Raw genomic sequence first — 19868 nt, 5'->3', positions numbered from 1 at the left:
CAGAGTAATATCCTAGAATCCCTACAAGTGTGGAAACAGGCCCTTCAGCCCAACAAGTCCACACCAGCCCACTGAAGAGTATTCCACCCAAACCCATACCTCTACCGTATCACTCTACATTTACCTCAAACTTACACATCCCTGAACACTATGGACAATTTAGCATGGCCAATTCACCTAACCTGTACATCTTTGGATTGTGGGAAGAAACCAGAGCACCCAAAGGAAACCCACATAGAAAAGGGGAGAATGTGCAAACTCCACACAGGCAGTCACCTGAAGCTAGAATCGAACCTGGGTCCTCAGGCATAGTGAGGCATCGGTGCTAACTACTGAGTCACCATGCTGCCCCAAACATCCAAGCACCTTCAGCTGCTTCATCAATGACCTTCCCTTCATCATAAACTTAGATATAGGAAAGTTTGTCAATGATTGCGTAATGTTCAGCACCATTTGCGACTCCTCAAACACTGAAGAAGCCTATGTCCAACTCATGAACCCTTCCTACTGTCCCCTTGATCACAATCTCACCTCCCATCACCAAACTATCATCCCAAGACCATCCACAAACATATCATCTCAGGGTATCTCCCATCCACAGCCCCCAACCTCATAGTCCTGGAGTCCTGCACCACCCGGTTCTACCTCTTCCCCAAAATTCACAAACTTGATTGCCCTGTTGACTCATCATCTCCACCTGCTCCTGCCCCGCCTAACTTATCTCCTTATATCTTGACACTGTCTTGTCCCTTTTGGTCCAGGATCTCCTCACATACATTAGGGACACCACCCATGCCCTCCACCTTCTTAATAACTCTAGTTTTCCCGGTCCCCAATTCCTCACCTTCACCATGGACATCCAATCCCTATATATATCCATTCACCATGGCGATGGTCTCTAAGCCCTCCATTTCTTCCTCTCACACCAACCCAACCAATACCCTTCCATCAACACATTCATTCAATTAGTGGAACCTCGCCCTCAACAACGTCTCCTTTGAATCCTCCCACTTCCTCGATACCAATGGGGTAGCCATGGGCACCCATATGGGCCTCAGATATGTTTGTCTCTCTGTCAGATACATGGAACAGTCCATCTTCCGCAATTATATTGGCACCATTCCCCACCTTTTCCTCCACTATATTGATGACTGTATTGGCAGCACCTCATACTCCCATGAGGAGGTTGAGCAGTTTAATACCTTCACAAACACCTTTCCCCTGACCTCAGGTTCACCTGGATCATTTCGGACACTGCCAAACCCTTCCTGGACATCTCTGTCTCCATCTCCAGTGACCGACTCAACACGGACATCTACTTTAAACCCACCGATTCCCACACTACCATGACTACACATCCGCCCAACCTCCCTCCTGTAAAAGTATGATCCCAATTCCTCTGCCTCCTTCCCAGGAGCAATTCCACTCCATCCCGGATGGCCTCCTATTTCCAGGACCGCAATTTCCCCTCCCACATGGTCAACAATGGCCTCTAGTGCATCTCCTCCACTTCCCGCACCTCCACTGTAGAACCCCACCCCTCCAACCACAACAAGGATGGACCCTTCCCCACAGCATCCCCAGTCCTCACCTTCCACCCTAATAATCTCCGGATACAGCACATTATCCTTTGCCATTTTTGCCACCCACATTCAGACCCCACCACCAGAGATATATTTCTCTCGCCACCCCTATCAGCATTCAGCAGAGACCATTCCTTCTGGGGCTCCCTTGTTAGGTCCACACCCTCCACCAATCCACCCTCCACTCCTGGTACCTTCCCTTGCCGCGGTAAGTGGTGTAAAACCTGCACACACACCTCCCCCCTCACCTCTGTCCAAAGCCCCACAGGATTCTTCCACATCCAGAGATTTTCCTGTACATCCTAACACCCCACCTACTGTCTCCGTTGCTCTTGATGTGGTCTCCTCTAAATTAGGGAGACAGGACGCCAACTCATAGAACATTTCAGGAAACATCTCTGGGACATACCCACCAAACACACCCACCACCCTGTGGATGACCACTTCAACTCCCCCTCCCACTCCTCCAAGGACATGTAAGTCCTGGGCCTCCTCCACTGCCAAATCCAAGCCACCTGACGCCTGGAAGAAGAATGCCTCATCTTCCGCCTTGGGACCCTCCAATCAATGTTGACTTCACCAGTTTCCTCATCTCTCCTCCTCCCACCTCATCCCAGATTCAACCTTCCAATCAGCACCGCCCTCTTGACCTGTCCTACCTGTCCATCTTCCTTCCCACCTATACAGTCCAGCATCCCCTCTGACCTATCACCATCATCCCCCACCCGCATCTATCTTTTGCCTTTCCAGCTATCTTTCCCCCTAAGTAACCTCCTATTTATCTCTCAGCCCCCTTCCACGCTCCCCTCCACCCCTGACGAAGGGGTTATGCCCAAAACATCAATTCTCCTGTTCCTCGGATGCTGCCTGACCTGCTGTGCTTTTCCAGTGTCACATTCTAGACTCTGATCTCCAGCATCTGCAGTCCTCACTTTCTCCATGTCCAAGAACAGCAAGACCTGGGCAAGTATTCATCCAATTTGGGCTGTCATGTGGCAATTAACATTCATGCCTCATAAGGACATGGTGATGGCCATCTCCAGCAAGAGTAAATCTAACTGTCGCTCCTTATATTTGCTGTCATCACCATTGCTGAATCCCCCATTACAACATCCAGGGGGTTATCCTTGACCAGAAACTGAACTGAGCTGGCCATATAAGGTTAGGAATCCTGCAGTGAGTAACTCAACTCCTGACTCTCCTTGTCTTCCATCGCAAAGCACATATGTGATGGAATAATCCCTACTTGCTTCGCCAAGTGCAACTCCATCAACATTCAGAAGTTTGACACCATTCAGGACAAAGCAACCACTTGATTGACACCACATCTACAAACATTCACTTCTTCCACATTGTCACTCAGTAGCAGCAGTGTGTACTGTTTACAGGATGCAGTGCAAAAATTCATCAAGGCCTCTTCGACAGTACCTTCCGTGTTTATGACCACCACTACCTGCAAGAACAAGGGCAGAAAATATATGGGAGCATCACCTGCAAATTCTCCTTCAAGCCATTCACCATCCTGACCTGGAAATATTTTGCTTTTCCTTCATTTTGAACTTCTTGCCTCATAGCTTTGTGAGTACCCCAGATCAAATGGACCACAGTGATTCGAGATGGCAGCTCAACTTCACATTTTCAAGGGCAATTAAGGACAGTAACACATTCGGGAGGGTAAGAAAGGTTACAAAAACATATTGAAAGGATGTGTGAATAGACAAAGATGGAATACAGTGTGGAAAAATGTGATACCTGGAATAGATGGGTTGTCTTATGAGGCTATGTTGGACAGACTAGGCTTGAAGATATGATTTGGAGATGCCAGTGTTGGACTGGGGTGTACAAAGTTAAAAAACACACAACACCAGGTTATAGTCCAAGAGATTTAATAGGAAGCACCCTAGCTTTTGGAGCGCCGCTCCTTCATCAGGTGGTTGTGATGCATGGTACTTGAAGATACCTGGTGTTGAGGTAACTGATCTGGAATTCAGAGGAACAAGAGGGAAGTAGATTGAAACATATAAAATCCTGTAGGGTTTTGAAAGGATTGATGTGGAGAGAATTTTTCCTCATGGAAGAATCGAGAACTCGAGGTCACTTTAAAAATCAAGGGGGTCTCCTATCTAAAACAGAGACAATGTGATGATCAGTAAAGTGCAATTTGGCACTGCAATTTAAATCCTGCTGACTAACTTTCTGAACCATTATCTGTATTCCGGTTGCTTATGACTCCTCTCAATAATACTGTTATTATTTTCATTTTCACCATTAGTTCCATCTGTTCATGTAAAGCCAGACCAAAAGCTAAAAATCTGTCACAAAATCATGAGAAGTACAGACAGGTTTAATGGTAGGTGTCTTTTCCCTGGAAGGGGGGATTTCAAGACCAGGGGCACATTTTTAAGGTGAGAGGAGAGAGATTTAAAAAAGACATGAGGGCATTTTTTTTTACACAGAGTGTGGCTCGCATGTGGAATGAGCAAGTGGTGGATGTGGGTACAGTTGTAATGTTTAAAAGACACTTAGGTCAGCACATGAATAGGAAAGGATTGGAGGGATATGGGCAAGGAACAGGTGGGTGGGTTTAGTTTGGGATTATGTTTGGCATGGACTGGTCGGACTGAAGGGTCTGTTTCCATGCTGTATAACTCTACGGAGTTATGTTACTTTTGGAGTCGGAACTGAAAGTGTGTTGCAATGTAATAATTTACAATACCCAAGATTAGCTGCAAACTATATAATTACAAACTTCTGTGGTTGAAGACTACCCAGTGTCAGCCTGGCAGTTATCAATTATTTTGTCAAGAAGAACATAAATGTGTTGCATTTATCTGCAGCATTAATGAACAATTTATGCTTTCACTGACAGGGGGCAATCTACCTTATACGATTCTAAGTGTTTTATGACTGATGATGAATTAACAGGGTTTGACTGGTTGCTTAAACAGATGCCAGCAGGTTTCTATTACAATGTTGGTATGATTAGAAAAGAAGTGTGAAGATTTGATAGTTTACAAACAAGAAATAAAACAAATTGAATTCTGTAGCCTTCTGAAATTTATTTACATTTTCAATTAGAGTTAGAACTTCTCAGTCTTACCCAGCTAGTAGCTTAAATGGGGTGCATATTCATTCTAATTAGATTTTGGTTTCAAACGTGATTGCCTTAAGAGTTTATTCATCAATCAATTGCCTGATAATGATATGAAGTGTCCGATATGAAATGCTTTATGATTATGTGGTTCTTTGCCAGTAATGATGGATGCCTTACAAAATATACCAGAAAGTAAGGACTGTCATTAGGACTTATGCATGCTTCACATGTTTCACAATGGGGATCGATGAACAGTAATTAATAGTCAGCTAACAGTCTTTCAAATGGTGCGCCTGCAAAAGCTCAGTGGTAAAAGTGCAATGTAATTGAGTCAAAATTGATTTCGGAAATATTTTATGAGTTCTCCAAAGAAAGGAGATCTCCATTGTCCTAATTGCTCAGTTGGCAAAGAGTTTGTGTTTTGTGAAAGTGACAAAAAAGCATAGATTTGATCCTTAGTCAATACTGAGTTTGTTAATCTTAGTGATGACTGCAGTGGAGGTTTGATAATTGGTCTCAGTGTCTCTAAGCTAAGGAGTACAACAAACAACCAGGACTTCTCTCTGCCTCCACTGATGCTTAACTGAAAATCCATGTGCACGTGTACATGGGCTGGAATGGCAGTAGACAATAATGCTCATTTGAAGAGCTAATGAAGGTATGATGGGCCAAATGGTCTCCTGTGCCGTTACTCATCCGCGATTCCTCTTCAAAGTGGAAACTCTGTGAATCTATCCCAATCCCAACTCATTTTCTCAGGTTGACAGGTTGTGTCTTTGATTCCCAGTTGAATGAATGTCAACATACCAATTCCTTGCAATTGCTGTAGCAGGAGTGAGACTGTAACATCAGAACAGGCAAGAGGGCATCTGTTTGGCAGAAGAGCCTGAAGACCAGCAAGTTCACATTAGTGAAAATGAATAAGCTCAAAATTAGCTGCTTTATTTCACACTTCTGCTAATAAATCTAACTGATACAAAATAAAGCATTAATTATTGATAAATTAATTATGATTGTATTGTTATAAAGTTAATTATGAAATATCAACTTTACAAGAAAGGGTATTTACTATTAATTTGTGACTTCCTCCCCATGTGGAAGCTGCATTGTTTGGTTACAAAATGTGCAAACCTTATCAGAATTGAACAACATAACTCACCCTACATTATGGTCACTAGCTGATATCTCTGATATTTTGAGTGTTACATGTTTGGTTAATCTAGCTACCAGAAATTGTTCAGTTTTTAAAAGTAAGTAATTCATTGCTGATTAAGGAACTATACCCAGCTTTACAGAATTATGAATAAACTTTAATGAAGTCATGGTGTCTGTCTCTCATGTGATTTCTTACCCCATCACAGGGTAATATGTCTGCATGTTGTCTTCAACATTTACTTTCTCAAACCTGTATAATACATCTCCCCTAAAGTTGTTCTCTTTTTTTAATACAATCAGTCTCACTGTCCTCCTAACTGTCTGGCATCACAGATTCCATCTGTCAGGACTTCACAACTCTCCCTCATTGTATTCTTGTCTCTGACTCAGGAAATCAGTAGTGCAGTGGCTTGAAGGCTTATTCAAAACCACAATACATTATTTCCCAAAGCGATGTTACAAGTTACTTATATTTTGGAATAGTTGGTATGGCAATCGAATGATAAATTTCAATCATTTTTGCCATCTGAAAGTCAGAGACAGAATAGAAATAAGGCCTTTTGCAGAAAATGATACTGAGTTCGAATTATCATAGCGAATGTAACAATAAGGCAAGAGGCAAAGAAAATTGCAAATCAGATCATTATTTGTAGGTTGTAAAATGTTCCAAATTTAAATTTTAGAATTATGAGAAATTTGAGTTAAGGAATTGCAATTATATAGATGAGAGCATCCTCTGGAAGTCAGCATTTTGGAGAAAATTTGATCACAGCAAAACTCATTTGAAATATCGTTTTGATACATTCGCATAGAGCAAAGCAGCAAGGAATACATTACTGCCAGATTGTCAAGAGGGCAAACCGACCGTGGAGACATTGCCAAATGCACAAGTCACTATTCAGTGCATGCTCAGTCAATCAAAATTGATTAGTTTTGCATCCACTGATGATGTGAAGTTATTCAATTTCTTCTCTTTTTCACACGTAATGAATATATTTACATGCAAAGGCAAACACTGCTGAAGTTCATTGATTAGCTTTATAATCAACAATTAAGAATTCTATTTCTTCCCTTTATGCAATCTTGCTCATGGGTTTTATAATCAAGAGTCTCAAACTTCATGAATGTTTCCAATACCTGTTTGGACTACATCAATATTTCCAAATTTCCTGCCTGAACCAAAGTGGAGGCCTGATTGTCATCCAATTCCACAGCCAAAAACCAGAGGACTGGACAATTAAAACCAATGGCTACTTGTTCGACTATACTCCTTTCAGACATTCTGTAGTTTTAATTACCAGGCATTAAAAGTGTCAACCTAAGTAAGAGGAAAGTCATCATAGTCCCAGAGGGCTGCTCTCTCATAAGAGAGAGAGAGAGAGAGAGATGACTGAATTAGAATTCCTGGTGGACTTAGGGTCACTATGCCTCAGCTGAGAGGTAAGACTGAGGGAGTGGGAGCTCATGGTAACCTCAGCCAGTACAGGAATTGAGCCCATCTTTGTTGGCATCACTCTACACCATAAACCACCCAACCAAGCTACCCAACCCTCTCCTGAAGCAGGTGGGTGGCTGGATGGATTTATGTAGATTACGTTATTGTCAACTACTGTCATAGCAACATTTTAACCCGAGTTAGAGCAGGGAAGCTGTAGGTCAGCCTTTGGCAGGTAGGATGAAGGAGCTAAGTTGAAAACATGCCTTTGTCACACTGAAAAGAGAGGAAATGCTCTCAGCCAATGATTCATTAAGTATTATTTGGACTGTAGATCTAATTGCAGATCAGCCTCCTATTTGCCACAATATAACATCACATCAATGATTGTGCCCTTTGCTGCTAGTTCTCATCCATTAGTTAGTAAAAATCAGAAAGTCAGTATCAGTTCTCCAAGCTTGCTGTTTCATATTTGAACTATCTGCATTAAAAAAAATTATCACTGCCATGCTGTCATTATTTTAAAAATAATTGGGATATGTGAAGTGTAAGATATTGTGAAGTCCATCCTAACTTGTTCAGACAATGAAAGTGTGTTTTAACGACCCCAGTCATCCTCTTGACAACCAGTGTTGTAAATGTCTAGCCTTGTTTTAGCACTCGTAATTACTGTTCGGGCCATTCCTGACGTTACTATTATCCATAGAAGAAGGTGATCAGCTTTTTCAGCTGGGTTGATCTGTTCTGTTACAGTTCTACCCTGAAGATGTAGAGAACGGCTAGATTTTAAACACTGAATGCCATAAGACCACTAGCAGCACATCTAACATTGACATTTTGTTGGAAGCCATCTGTGCATTGAGGGAGTGGAAGTCCTTTGAATTTATTTTGTAATAGTTGTGAGGGACAACAGTAATATATGGTGGGTGACAATGATTGGACTCTGAGCTTTGGGAACCCAATAAACCCCATAAATTAAAAAAAGACTAGATAGCTCTATCATCCTGATACTTTGTTGAAATGCTAAAAGTAAGAATTCACCAGCTGTCCTATGAACCTGTCAGGCACTTGATGGATCTGTGGCTATTCTGCAACCTTGTAGATATTAGAGAGCTGCCTAATATTATCATGCTATTGGATCACAAAGGAGACACATGACTGAAACAGGGTATTTGGCCCAACCAGTCCATGCTAGTCTGTATGCTCCACTCAAAACTGCTCACAACTTCTGTCTTCAGTATTAACTGTTCTACTATCAAAAGCCCTTCTCTCTCATATGCTTGTCTAATCTCCCTTTAAGTATATTGATTCTATTTGCTTCAACCATTGCGGTAGCAAGTTCCCCATTCTTACCATTCTTTAGGAATTGAGGCTTCTTCCGGAATTCTCTGTTGGATTTCTTGAGCATAATTATATATTTCCACAAAAGGAAACATTTAGCTAACAGAGCCATTCATAATATTGAAGATTTTGCACTCCTCAGCCTTCTTTTTCAAAACAGATGAGACCCAGGCTGTCGATCCTTTCCTATATATCTGTTCGGTTACAGTTCTATTCTGAAGATGTAGAGAATGGCTAGATTTTAAACAGTGAATGCTGTAAGGCCACTAGCAGCACATGAGTGCATTCAGAGACATAGAGGGAACCATGTGTGATTGTGATCATGCCTACAAGTCCTCACACGGTGAACGTCAGATCTGTCTTGTTAGACCATAAGAAATAGGAACAGGACTAGGCTGCTTGGCTCCTCATACCCCACCATTCAATAAGACCATGGCTGCTCTGATATTCCTCACATCCACTTTCCTGTTTTTCCTGTAACCCCTTGACTCACCTAAGAATTTATCTACGGCAGCCTTAAATATACACAAGGAATCCGTCTCCACAGCTCTCTGTGGCAAGGATTCCAAAGACCCACAATCCTCAAAGAGAAGAAATTCTCTTCATCTCAGTCTTAAATTGGCTCCCCTTTATTCTGAGACTTTGCCCCTCTGGTCCTGGTCTCTTCCATGAGGGGAAGCATTGTCTCAGCATTTACCCTGTCAAGCCCCTTCAGAATCTATATGTTTCAATGGGATCATCTCTCAGTCTCCTAAATTCCAATTAGTGGATTCCCAACCTGTTTAACGGTTGCTCATTAGACCCCTCCAGACTGAGGATCATCCCAATGAACATTCAGTGAACTGCCTCTAATGAAGTAATACCTTTCTCGAAATAAGGAGACCAAAACAGCACACATTACTCCAGCTGTGGTCTCATCAGCACCTTGTATAGTTGTAGCAAAACTTTCCTACTCTTAAACTGTAACCCCCTTAAAATAAGGTCCAAATTCCGTTAGCTGTCCTGATTACCTGCTGCACTTGTTAGCTGTGTTTTGTGCATAAGTACCTCAAAATCCCTTTGTGTTGCGGCTTTCTGCAGTTTTTCTTCATTTAAATAATAATCTGTTCTCCCTTACAAAATGGACATCTTCCCACTCCATTAAGCTCCATTTGCCAGTTTTTTGCCCACTTATTTAACCTACCAATATCGCTCAATGACTTGTTTGCATCTCTATGACAACCTGCCTGCCCATTTATTTTTGTGCCACAGTACATTCACATCCTTCTTCCAAGTCATTACTATATAATGGAAACAATGTATATATTCATATATAGTAAACAACATCCATATATTGCGGTCCCAGCACTGATATCTATGGAACCCCACTGGTCATGATTCACCAACCTGAAAATGATCTCCTTTTCCCCACTTGCTCTTTCCTGTCCATTAGGCAATTCTCTATCTATGCCAATAAACTACTTCCAGCAATATGGGTTCTTATCTTACAACTTAGCATTTTGTGAAGTATCTTGTCGAATTCTTTTGGGAAGTCCAAATATAGCACATCAACTGGTTACCCTCTACATTATTCACATTGGTTGAAACATTCTCAAAAAATTGCAATGAATTAGTCAGACACAATTTCCCTTTCATGAAGCCATGCTGACTTTGCTTGATTAGATGATGATTTTCCAAATATTCTGTTACTTCCTTAATAATTGCGTTTCCAACAATAAATGTTATGCTAATTGACCTATAGTGACCCACTTTTTGCCATGCTCACTTTTTGAATAGGGGTGTCACATTAGTCGTTTTCTAATCTCTGATACTTCTCCAGGGTTTTTGTAAAATTATAACCAATGCATCCACTATTTCTGTAGCTATTTCTTTCAGGATCTAGGATGCAAGGTATCAGGACCAGGGAACTTGTCTATCTTAAACTGCATTAGTTTTTCTAATACTTCTTCTCTAGCGATGATAGTTTCTCCCCTGTATTCTTTGGTATCAATGGAATGTTCTTCCACAGTGAAGAATGTTGCAAAATATCTGTTTAACTCCTCTGCCATTTCCTTGTTCCCCATTACTGTCTCCCCACATTCACTTTCAAAGGGGTATATGTTCACTTTGACCTCTCTCCTCCTTTTTATATATTTAAAGAAGCTCCTATATCAGTTTTTATATTCCTTGCTAGTTTGCCCTCATTGTTTTTTTTTCTCTCTGTTAACGTTTTAGTCCTCCTTTCTTTTTAATGTAATATTCTCTTTAACTTCCTTGGTTAGCCATAGTTGGTTTATCCCTCTCAGATTCTTTGCTCCTTACTGAGGCCCATTTTTGCTGAGAGCCATAAATTATCTCCTTAAGTATTTGCTGCTGTTTGCTCACTGTCATTCCTGCTAATCTATCCACCGAGTAGCTAACTGTTTCCTCATTTCATTGTAATTCCTTTTATTTAAGTTAAACACTGATTTCTCTCACCCAGTTTTCTTACTCTCGAAATGAACGGTAAATTCTGTCATGATATGGTTATTAGTTCCAAAGGGATCTTTTACTCGGAGTTTATTTATCAAATCTGCCTTAGTGCCCATTACCAACCCAAGATAGACTGCTCCCTGGTTCCCTCCATGACACATTGCTCTAGGAAGCTACGCCTAATACACGGCAAGAATATCATTGCAAAAAAATAAGGTGGAAGCATTTGCAGCAACATTCAACCAGAATTGGCAAGTGGATGATCCATCTCAGCCCCCTCCAGTGATCCCCAGCATTACAGATAACAGTCTTCACCCAATTCTATTCACTCCATGTGATATCAAGAAATAGTTGGTGACACTGGATACTGCAAAGGCTATGGACTCTGACAAAATTCCAGCAATAGTACTGAAGACTTGTGCTCCAGAATTTGCCACTCTCCTAGACAAGCTGTTCCAGTACAGGCACCACACTGGCATTTACCCAACAATGTGGAAGATTGGCCAGGTATGTCCTGCAGATAAAATGCAGGACAAATTATTCTCTATCATCTGTAAAGTGATAGGACTGTCCATCAACAGTGCTATCAAGCAGCACCTGCGCAGTAACACCCAGTTTGGGTTCCACCAGCGCCGCTTAGTTCCTGACATTTTGGTTCAAACATAGCCAAAAGGGCTGAACTCCAGAGGTGAGGTGAGAGTGACAGTTCTTGAAATCAAGCCTGCTTTCAACTGAGTGTGGCATCATGAGTCCTGACAAGACTTGAATCAAAGGGTATCGCAGGCAAACTCTCTGGTAGTTAGAGTCATACCTGGCACATAGGAAGATGGTCATGGTTGTTCCAGGTCAGTCATCTAAGCTCCAGGACATTTCTGCAGGAGTTCCTCAGTGTAGTGTCCTAGGCCCAACTATCTTAAGCTGCTTCATCAATGATCTTCCCTCCATCATAAGGTCAGACGTGGGGATGTTTGCTGATGATTGCACAATGCTCAGCACCATTCGTAACTCCTCAGATACTGAAGCAGTCCATGGTCAATTTCAATAAGATCTGGATGATGTCCAGGCTTGAGCTGATAAGTGGCAAGTAACATTCATGCCACACAATTATCAGGCTTTGACCATTACCAATGACAGACAATCTAACCACCTCCCCTTGACATTCAATGATGTTACCATCACTGAATCCCCCTATCAACATCCTTGGGGTTACCATTGACCAGAAACTCAACTGGACTCACCACATAAACACAGTGCCAAAAAAGGAGGTCAGAGGTTAGGAATACTACAGCAGGTAACTCACCTCCTGACCCCCTAAAGCCTGTACAACACCTACAATGCACAAGTCAGGAGTATGATGGAATACTCTCCACTTGCCTGGAAGAGTGCAATTTCAACAACACTCAAGAAGCTTGACACAGTCTAAGACAAAGCAACAAGCTTGACTGGCACTACACTCACAAACATCCACTCCCTCCACCACCAACGCTCAGTAGCAGCAGTGTGTACTATCTACAAGATACACTGCAGAAATTCACCAAAGATCCTCAGACAGAACCTTCCAAATCCACAACCACTTCCAACTAGAAGGACAAGGGCAGCAAATTCATGGGACACCATCACCCTCAAGTTCCCTTCCAAGCTACTCCCCATTCTGACTTGGAAATATATCACCGTTCCTTCATTTTCCCTGGGTCAAAATCCTGGAATTCCCTCCTAAATGGCATTGTGAGTCAACCTCCAGCAGTGGATTGCTGCGGGTCAAGAAGGCACCTCACCACCACCTCTTCAAGGGAAACTAAGGATGGACAATAAATGTGGCCAACCAGAGACACTCCCATCCCACTGATGAAATTTTCAAAATGAATTTTTGTCATATCTAACCTTTCCAATTTGATTAACCCAATCAACATGAAGATTAAAGTCACCCATAATTATTGTTCTATTCTTTCTACATGCTCCTATTGCTTGTTGATTTATAATCTTTCCTCGTGAGTGCCTACTGTTTGAGATTCTGTACACTAATCCTATCAATGTCTTCTTTCCAGTGCCATCTATTTTAACCTCCACTCACACAGACTCTAAACCATCCAAGCCTAGATCATCTCTCACAACTGTCCTCATTTCACCTCTTACAAACAGTGTTATCCACCATCATTCTTATCCCTCCTGTCTTTCCAAAAGATCAAATATCCCTGAATGCAAAGTTGCCAGTTTTGATTGCCTTGTAACCACATTTCCATCCTGGCTATGAGTTTCTATTCATTTGACTCAATTTGCATCATCAGCTCGTCTACCTTCTTCTGAATGTTTTATGTATACAGATACAAAGCCTTACGGTTTTGTTCTGTTATCATATTTCTGTACACTTTTATGATTCCTTGATACAATATGACATGCACACATTCTGTCCATCATAAATTCTGTCCACATAGCCATGACATGACTAAGCTCACTTATTTTACCTTCTATAATATCGCCTGACTCAACCCCCTCCCTAACATTTTCTGCTAGGTTTTACTGTTTGAATACAATGCTGGCTAATGTCCACATTTGAACTTCTGTGAATTTGAGGTCATCCCAAAACACTAGATGACATTTATCTATCTTCCTTGTGTTTGCTGACCCACACTGGCAACCAGTTAACCAATATCTCAATTTTAAAATTCTAATCCTTCCTTTCAAATCCCACCATAGCACTCCCTATCTCAGTCATGTCCTCTAGCTCTATAATCAATGGTAACATCTGTATTCTTTTAATTCCAACCTGTTCAGCATTTCCCAACTTTCAATTGCTCCATCAGTGTTTGTCATGCCTTCATCTGATATACCTCTAATCTTTGTCATTGTCTCTTTAACCTTCTCTGTCTCTCTATTGGATCAGAAGATGTAATAGCAAGAGTAGGCCATTTGACCATTCAATAAGAGCATGGCTGATGTGCTCTGAACTCCATTATTCTGTACGTCCACTTCTCTACACAGTGCCACAACCCTCAACTCTCTTGTCTATTAAACATCTAACTCACTCAGCCTTGAAAAAAATCAATGACCCAATCTCCACTGCTTTCTGGGGAAGAGAATTCTACATATTAAGAACTGTCAGAAAAAAAATCCTTCAATATATGTTCTAAAAGTGATACCTCTTATTGTTAAGCTGTATCCCCATTTTCCCCTCAAGGGGAAAGGTCGTTATGGTATCCACTCTTTCAAGTCCTGTCAGGATTTAATTTATTGCAACACAATTGTATGTAATTCCTTCAAACTCTTCCTTTAAGACAGTCATTCAAAGCGAGCTATTGATTTTAGTCATTTTCCCAATATCTTCTTACATGACACTGTGTCATATTCAGTTTTATAATAAAACCGTGTAGTGCCATGGGATGTTTTGTTGTCTTAAAAACAAAATATAAATAGAAGTCAGCGTTGTTGCAAAGCAAAAAATCCTTCAAAAACAAAAGGAAGCATTCACTTTGAAGATGGATATTTGAAATGCCAATCTCTAAAGATCTACATATATACAATGTTTGATGATACGCAGCAGTAGCCATGGTAACTGGCGCTGATCTTCATTGCTTGAATATGATAGCTTTAACATTCTAATGGAGTCATTTACAAAGGATGACCTCAAGAGATGCTCTGGACAGCTTGTCTGGAATATCAATTTTCTTTCACATTTTCAGAAGAATTTGTATGCAACTGATTTGTCATTGTATCTAACTGACTCAAAAATTTGTAAAAATCATTTTTAGATCGTGAGTGTTGCTAGCTAGATCAACATTTATTGCCTAACCATTAAGATAGTAATGCTGAATGTCATTGTTAACACACTAATGGGATGTAAGGCATTCTAGCATTTCCACCCAACAATGATGAAGTGGCAATCTCTAACTGGGGGGGTGGGGGATGGTGGCTTTATGGTATTAAAAGTGGAGTGATAATTTACAGGTCCACACAAATGTTGTGCGCACATGGGTCCCAGTCCCAATTTGGTAACTGGTGGTCTTTAAATTCAATTACTAAAATCTGGAATTGAAAGCTGGCAACCATCAGTGATTGTCACAAAATCCCATCTGGTTCACTCATGTTCTCTTGGGAAGGAAATCCTTACGTGGTCTAGTTCATGTGAAACCAGAATCACAAGAATGTGGTTGACTCTTAACTGCCCTCCAAACTGGCCTTTGCAAACCACTCAGTTCAATGGAAATTAGAGATGGGCAACAAATGTCAAGTCAGTGATGCCCACATTGCTTTACAAAAAATGGGAAGGAAAAGGCAAGACATTTTGTGAAATCTGGAGGTGAAAATTTCTGATGTACTTCCTGCTCTTGCCCTTTTAAATGGTGGAAGTCAAGTGTTTGGGAAGTGCTAAGAAGACCTTGGCGTATTGGTGCAATTGAACCCTATAGCCATGGCGGAGGCATTTATAATGCTGCCAATTTGATGGAGTGGAAATTGCCTAAAATAATTGACCTCACCAACACTGTACTAGTAATGGAGGCTTTAACCTAAAGTTAAATTAAACCTTTGGCCTCATGTTGATTCTTGCAGCATGATGCTGGTGATCATAGCAACTCCAGTCACTGTGGCACCAATCTGGACCACTTGCTTCACTCATAATGATCCACAGTAGTTCTGTGAAGCTGGGAAGAACACTTGTGTTCTTCTAGATCCACATGAAGGGAAATATATGGAAAAAGGCCAACTATGTTTGCTGATATATCCAGTATTCCAGATTAACTTGAACCAGATTACTAATCTTTGCAGCTCCAGCAGGATGAGTTTTGGCATGTGTTTATCAGCAAGTGATACACACAGATGTCACAACTACTTTGCATTGAAGGGTGGGTGGCAAACATTAAAGTCACCTTGACCTCAAGATGATACCGAACTGCAGGTGCAGATGAGGTGGGCTATATTAGGTCCTATAATGGATCATTATCTGCACAAAATAGCAAAGGCCATTTTCTACTCATATCATGTCTGGACAGAGGCAGTTCCAGTTACGTCTCAAGAAAGCCAACTACACTTTATATAGTGTATCTGACAACTTCATCAATGCTCATGTGAAAGCACCCTGGTCTGGATATTTTGATGACAGAGAGCCTCTCCACCTCTGCAGAGGAGATTGAAATCCTCTATCCACTGAACACTGCACATTTTGTGCTCTTTCATTTTTTGCAGACAATGCCCATAGAAATCAGCAGCTGCATCTGTCCGTGCGATTTTAGTGACCCAGGTGCCTGGAATGTGTTTAATTTTGATCTGCTGGCAAGGTTGTGCCACAGTGGTATTGTTTCTACCTCTTGGCCTGAAAGCTGGGTTGAAGTCCCACCTGCTCCAGAGGTGTGTCATAGTATCCCTGAACAGGTTGAATTTTAAAAATCTTTAAAGTATTAGACCTGGCAGATGTTGTTTGTGAGTTTTAAAGACTCTGAATGGGTTAAGACTTGCCTGAGTGTAAAAAGCACCACCCACTGTGTTGATGTCATGAGGATTGTTGAGAGTATATAGGAGGATGTTGGGGAAGGCAGAACTCAGGCTTGATCCTCTCTGTGGTCTTTGAATTTTGTGTTGAGCCTTTTCTTTATAACCTGCATTAAACTGCATCTTGTTTATTACATACAATTTTTTTCACTAGACCAGACCCTTGCATATACTAGATTATGTAAGCCCCCTCAGAAGACCCAGACTTCTGCTTACATAACAGCAGAACTTTGTTGATTCATTTGGATAACCAGAGTACCTTTTTGGAGAGGTATAGCACTCCTTTGGGCATGTCCCTTCGGCACCCTTGGGCAGAGGTCAAGTATGTTTAGGAAAAGGTAAGGTGCCCCATAGCATTGTAGAAATAGACATGAATGTGTGTAGAAATTGCACAATCTCAAACTGTCAAACTCTCTGAATTATCAAAAGGAACTCTGAGATTGTCAAGGCATTTAAAACCCCAGCCATTTAATATTTTTAAATAAAAGGATCAAGAGTCATAGATTAGGATATATGAGGGTTTCTGGGATGGTTGAAGGGCATAGACTGACATTGAGATTACGAGGAGTCATGGCGTTGTATGGAGGGAATGTAGGAACATGGGGGAAACAATGAGATGGTATGGCAGGGTCATGGGAGTATATGCAGAGCTGAGGGTGGTGAGATGTGAAGGGTGGAGGTTGTTTTATGCTTTTTTTTTTAAAGTTTACTGCAATTCTGGAGCATCAGGGTACACCTTTTGCCCTCTCTGCCTCCACACCCAAAATCCTTCACACTTGCTCCAGGGTCATCCAGCCCAGCTCCCAGACAATTCCACCTCCCCAAACAAAAATCCCAGCTTCTGGACGATTTTCTTGCAGGTTAGATTTACAGAGCTGAGAAATGTCCCACTTGATCAGGAATAAAAATCTGAGTCACTATAACTAATCTTCAGATGACATTACATTAGACATTGTTAAGTGCACTTTCTCTTCACTGTTAAATTGTTTGTGTTGCCCCATTCCTTCTATTGTACAACAAAATGCTGCAGCTGCTACAAATCTCAAATCTAGAAGAAACTGCAGGAAATGCTCAGCAGGCCGGACATTTGGTGAAAGGGAAAATGTTACATTTTCAGGTTTCTGGGCCTTCATCAGAGCTGGAAAAAATTTGAAAAGTATCAGGTACAGAGGCATTGGTATGGGATAGGGGCTCAAGGGAAGGTGACACAAGAAAGAATGAAAGGGAAAGCTTATGACTGAACGGAAGGTAGGAGTGATTTAATGGTAAGACAGATTATGGTGCAAGACAAAGGAATGGAACAAGTAAAGAAGCAGAAGGATTTATCTGATGGAGATAAGTAGCAATTACAGATCCAAATATGGTTATTATCAAAAATAGTTGATCTCATTGCTGAGTCTAGCTGACTGTCATAAAATAATATTTTATTAATTTAGGCGAAACATTTCTTAGGTTTCAGAATTCTAAAACCTCAGTTGTCTTTGACAGATAGGAAGGGATAACAACTGAAGCATAAAAGACGAAGTTGATTTGAAAGCATTGTTTGAAAGGGATGCAGTAGCAGAAAGATAAACAGAACATGCAAGTGAATTGTATGATAGTCCAAATCAAAGGAATCCTCAAGACAGGGAGGCAAACAAAGTGCAAAACACGATGATATCAAAGATAAAGATTATTGTGAAGTTGATATGTAACAGGGAAAACTCCAGGTATAGATGAAGGAACAGTAAAACATCTGAAAGCACTTGAAAAAAATAGGATCAGAAGTGTAAACAAGAATTTGTGATCAGACATATACCAAAGGAGATACTCTAAATGTCTTAAGATATTAATTATTTATTATCTAACAACACACAAGCAAAGGAGTGTAATCGTTTTAGAAATACAAACTTAATAAGTTCATATATGACATAGAAGCAGAGTTTGCTCTACCATTCAATGAGGTCATCGCTGATCTGATAATCCTCAACTCCACGTTCCTGCCATTTCACTATAACCTTGACTCCCTTACTGATTGCAAATCCTTCTATCTCAATCTTGATTATACTTGATGATCTGATCATGGTAACCTTCTGCAGTAAAGAACTGCACAGAATCACAACCTTCTGAGAGAAGAAATTCCTCCATCTGTGTCCCAGCAATATAAATACCAATCTTCAGCCAATTCGATTCACTTCATGCAATATCAAGAAATAGTTGGAGACACTGGATACTGCAGAGACTATGGGGCCCAACGTTATTCTGGCAGTAATACTGAAGACCTGTGCTCCAGAACTTGCTGCTCCAATGGCCAAGCTCGTCCAGTACAGTTACAACACTGGCATTTACCCAGCAATGTGGAAACTTGCCTAAGTATGTCTTGTGCATAAAAAAGAGAAATCTAACCAGCCAATTACTGCCCCATCAGTTTACTCTTGATCATCAGTAAAGTGATGGAGGTTGTCAGCAGCAGTGCTATCAAGCAGCACCTGCTCAGCAATACCCTGCTCAGTGACACCCAGTTTGGGTTCCACCAGGGCTACTCAGCTCCTGAGCTCATTACAGCCTTAGTTCATACCTGGACAAAAAAGCTGAATTCCAGAGGTGAAGTGGGAGTGGCAGCCCTTTACATCAAGGCTGCATTTGACTGAGTGTGGCATCAAGGAGCCCTAGCAAAACTGGAATCAATCGGTATTGGGGGCAAACTCTCTACCGGTTGGAGTCATACCTGGCACAAAGGAAGATGGTCATGGTTGTTGGAGGTCGGTCATCTCAGCTCCAGGACACCTCTGCAGGAGTTCCTCATGGTAGTGTCCCAGGCTCAACCTGTAAGAGCCTTTCCTTCATCATAAAATCAGAAGTGGGGATGTTCACTGATGATAGTACAATGTTCAGCAACATTCACGACTCCTCAGATACAGAAGCTGTCCATGTTCAAATGCAAAACAATTTGGGTGATATCCAGGCTTGGACTGACAGGTGGCAAGTAACATTCATGCCACATAAATGCCAGGCTGTGACCATTACCAATAAGAGACAATCTAACCACTACCCTTAACATTTAATGGTGTTACAATCAATTAATTCCCCACCACAACTGGGGGTTGCCATTGACCAGACACTCAACTAGAGTCATCATATAAACATAATGGCTACAAGAGCAGATCAAAGGCTGGGAATACTGTGGCGAGTCACTCATCTCCTGACTCCCTAAAGACTGTCCACCATCTACAAGGCACAAGTCAGAAGTGTGATGGACTACTCCCTATTTGCCTGGATGAGTGCAGCCCCAACATCACTCAAGAAACTTGACACCATCCAGGATGAAGCAGCCCGCTTGATCGATGCC

The 19868-nt window shown here is 41.4% G+C and overlaps 1 protein-coding gene across 1 annotated transcript in view; it reads right to left on the bottom strand.

Moving 5' to 3' along the window:
- The window catches only part of LOC122539420 (serine/threonine-protein kinase 32B-like), a 357967-nt gene that overhangs the window by 56339 nt on the left and 281760 nt on the right, over positions 1 to 19868 (bottom strand). The gene's annotated exons all lie outside the window — the stretch shown is intronic.

Source organism: Chiloscyllium plagiosum, unplaced genomic scaffold, assembly GCF_037043375.1.
Source record: "Chiloscyllium plagiosum isolate Xiang-an unplaced genomic scaffold, Cpla_swu_hap1 HiC_scaffold_36, whole genome shotgun sequence".
NCBI classification, from domain to species: domain Eukaryota; kingdom Metazoa; phylum Chordata; class Chondrichthyes; order Orectolobiformes; family Hemiscylliidae; genus Chiloscyllium; species Chiloscyllium plagiosum.
Note: the sequence above shows the minus strand (reverse complement) of the source record. Positions and strands in the feature narration are given on the sequence as shown.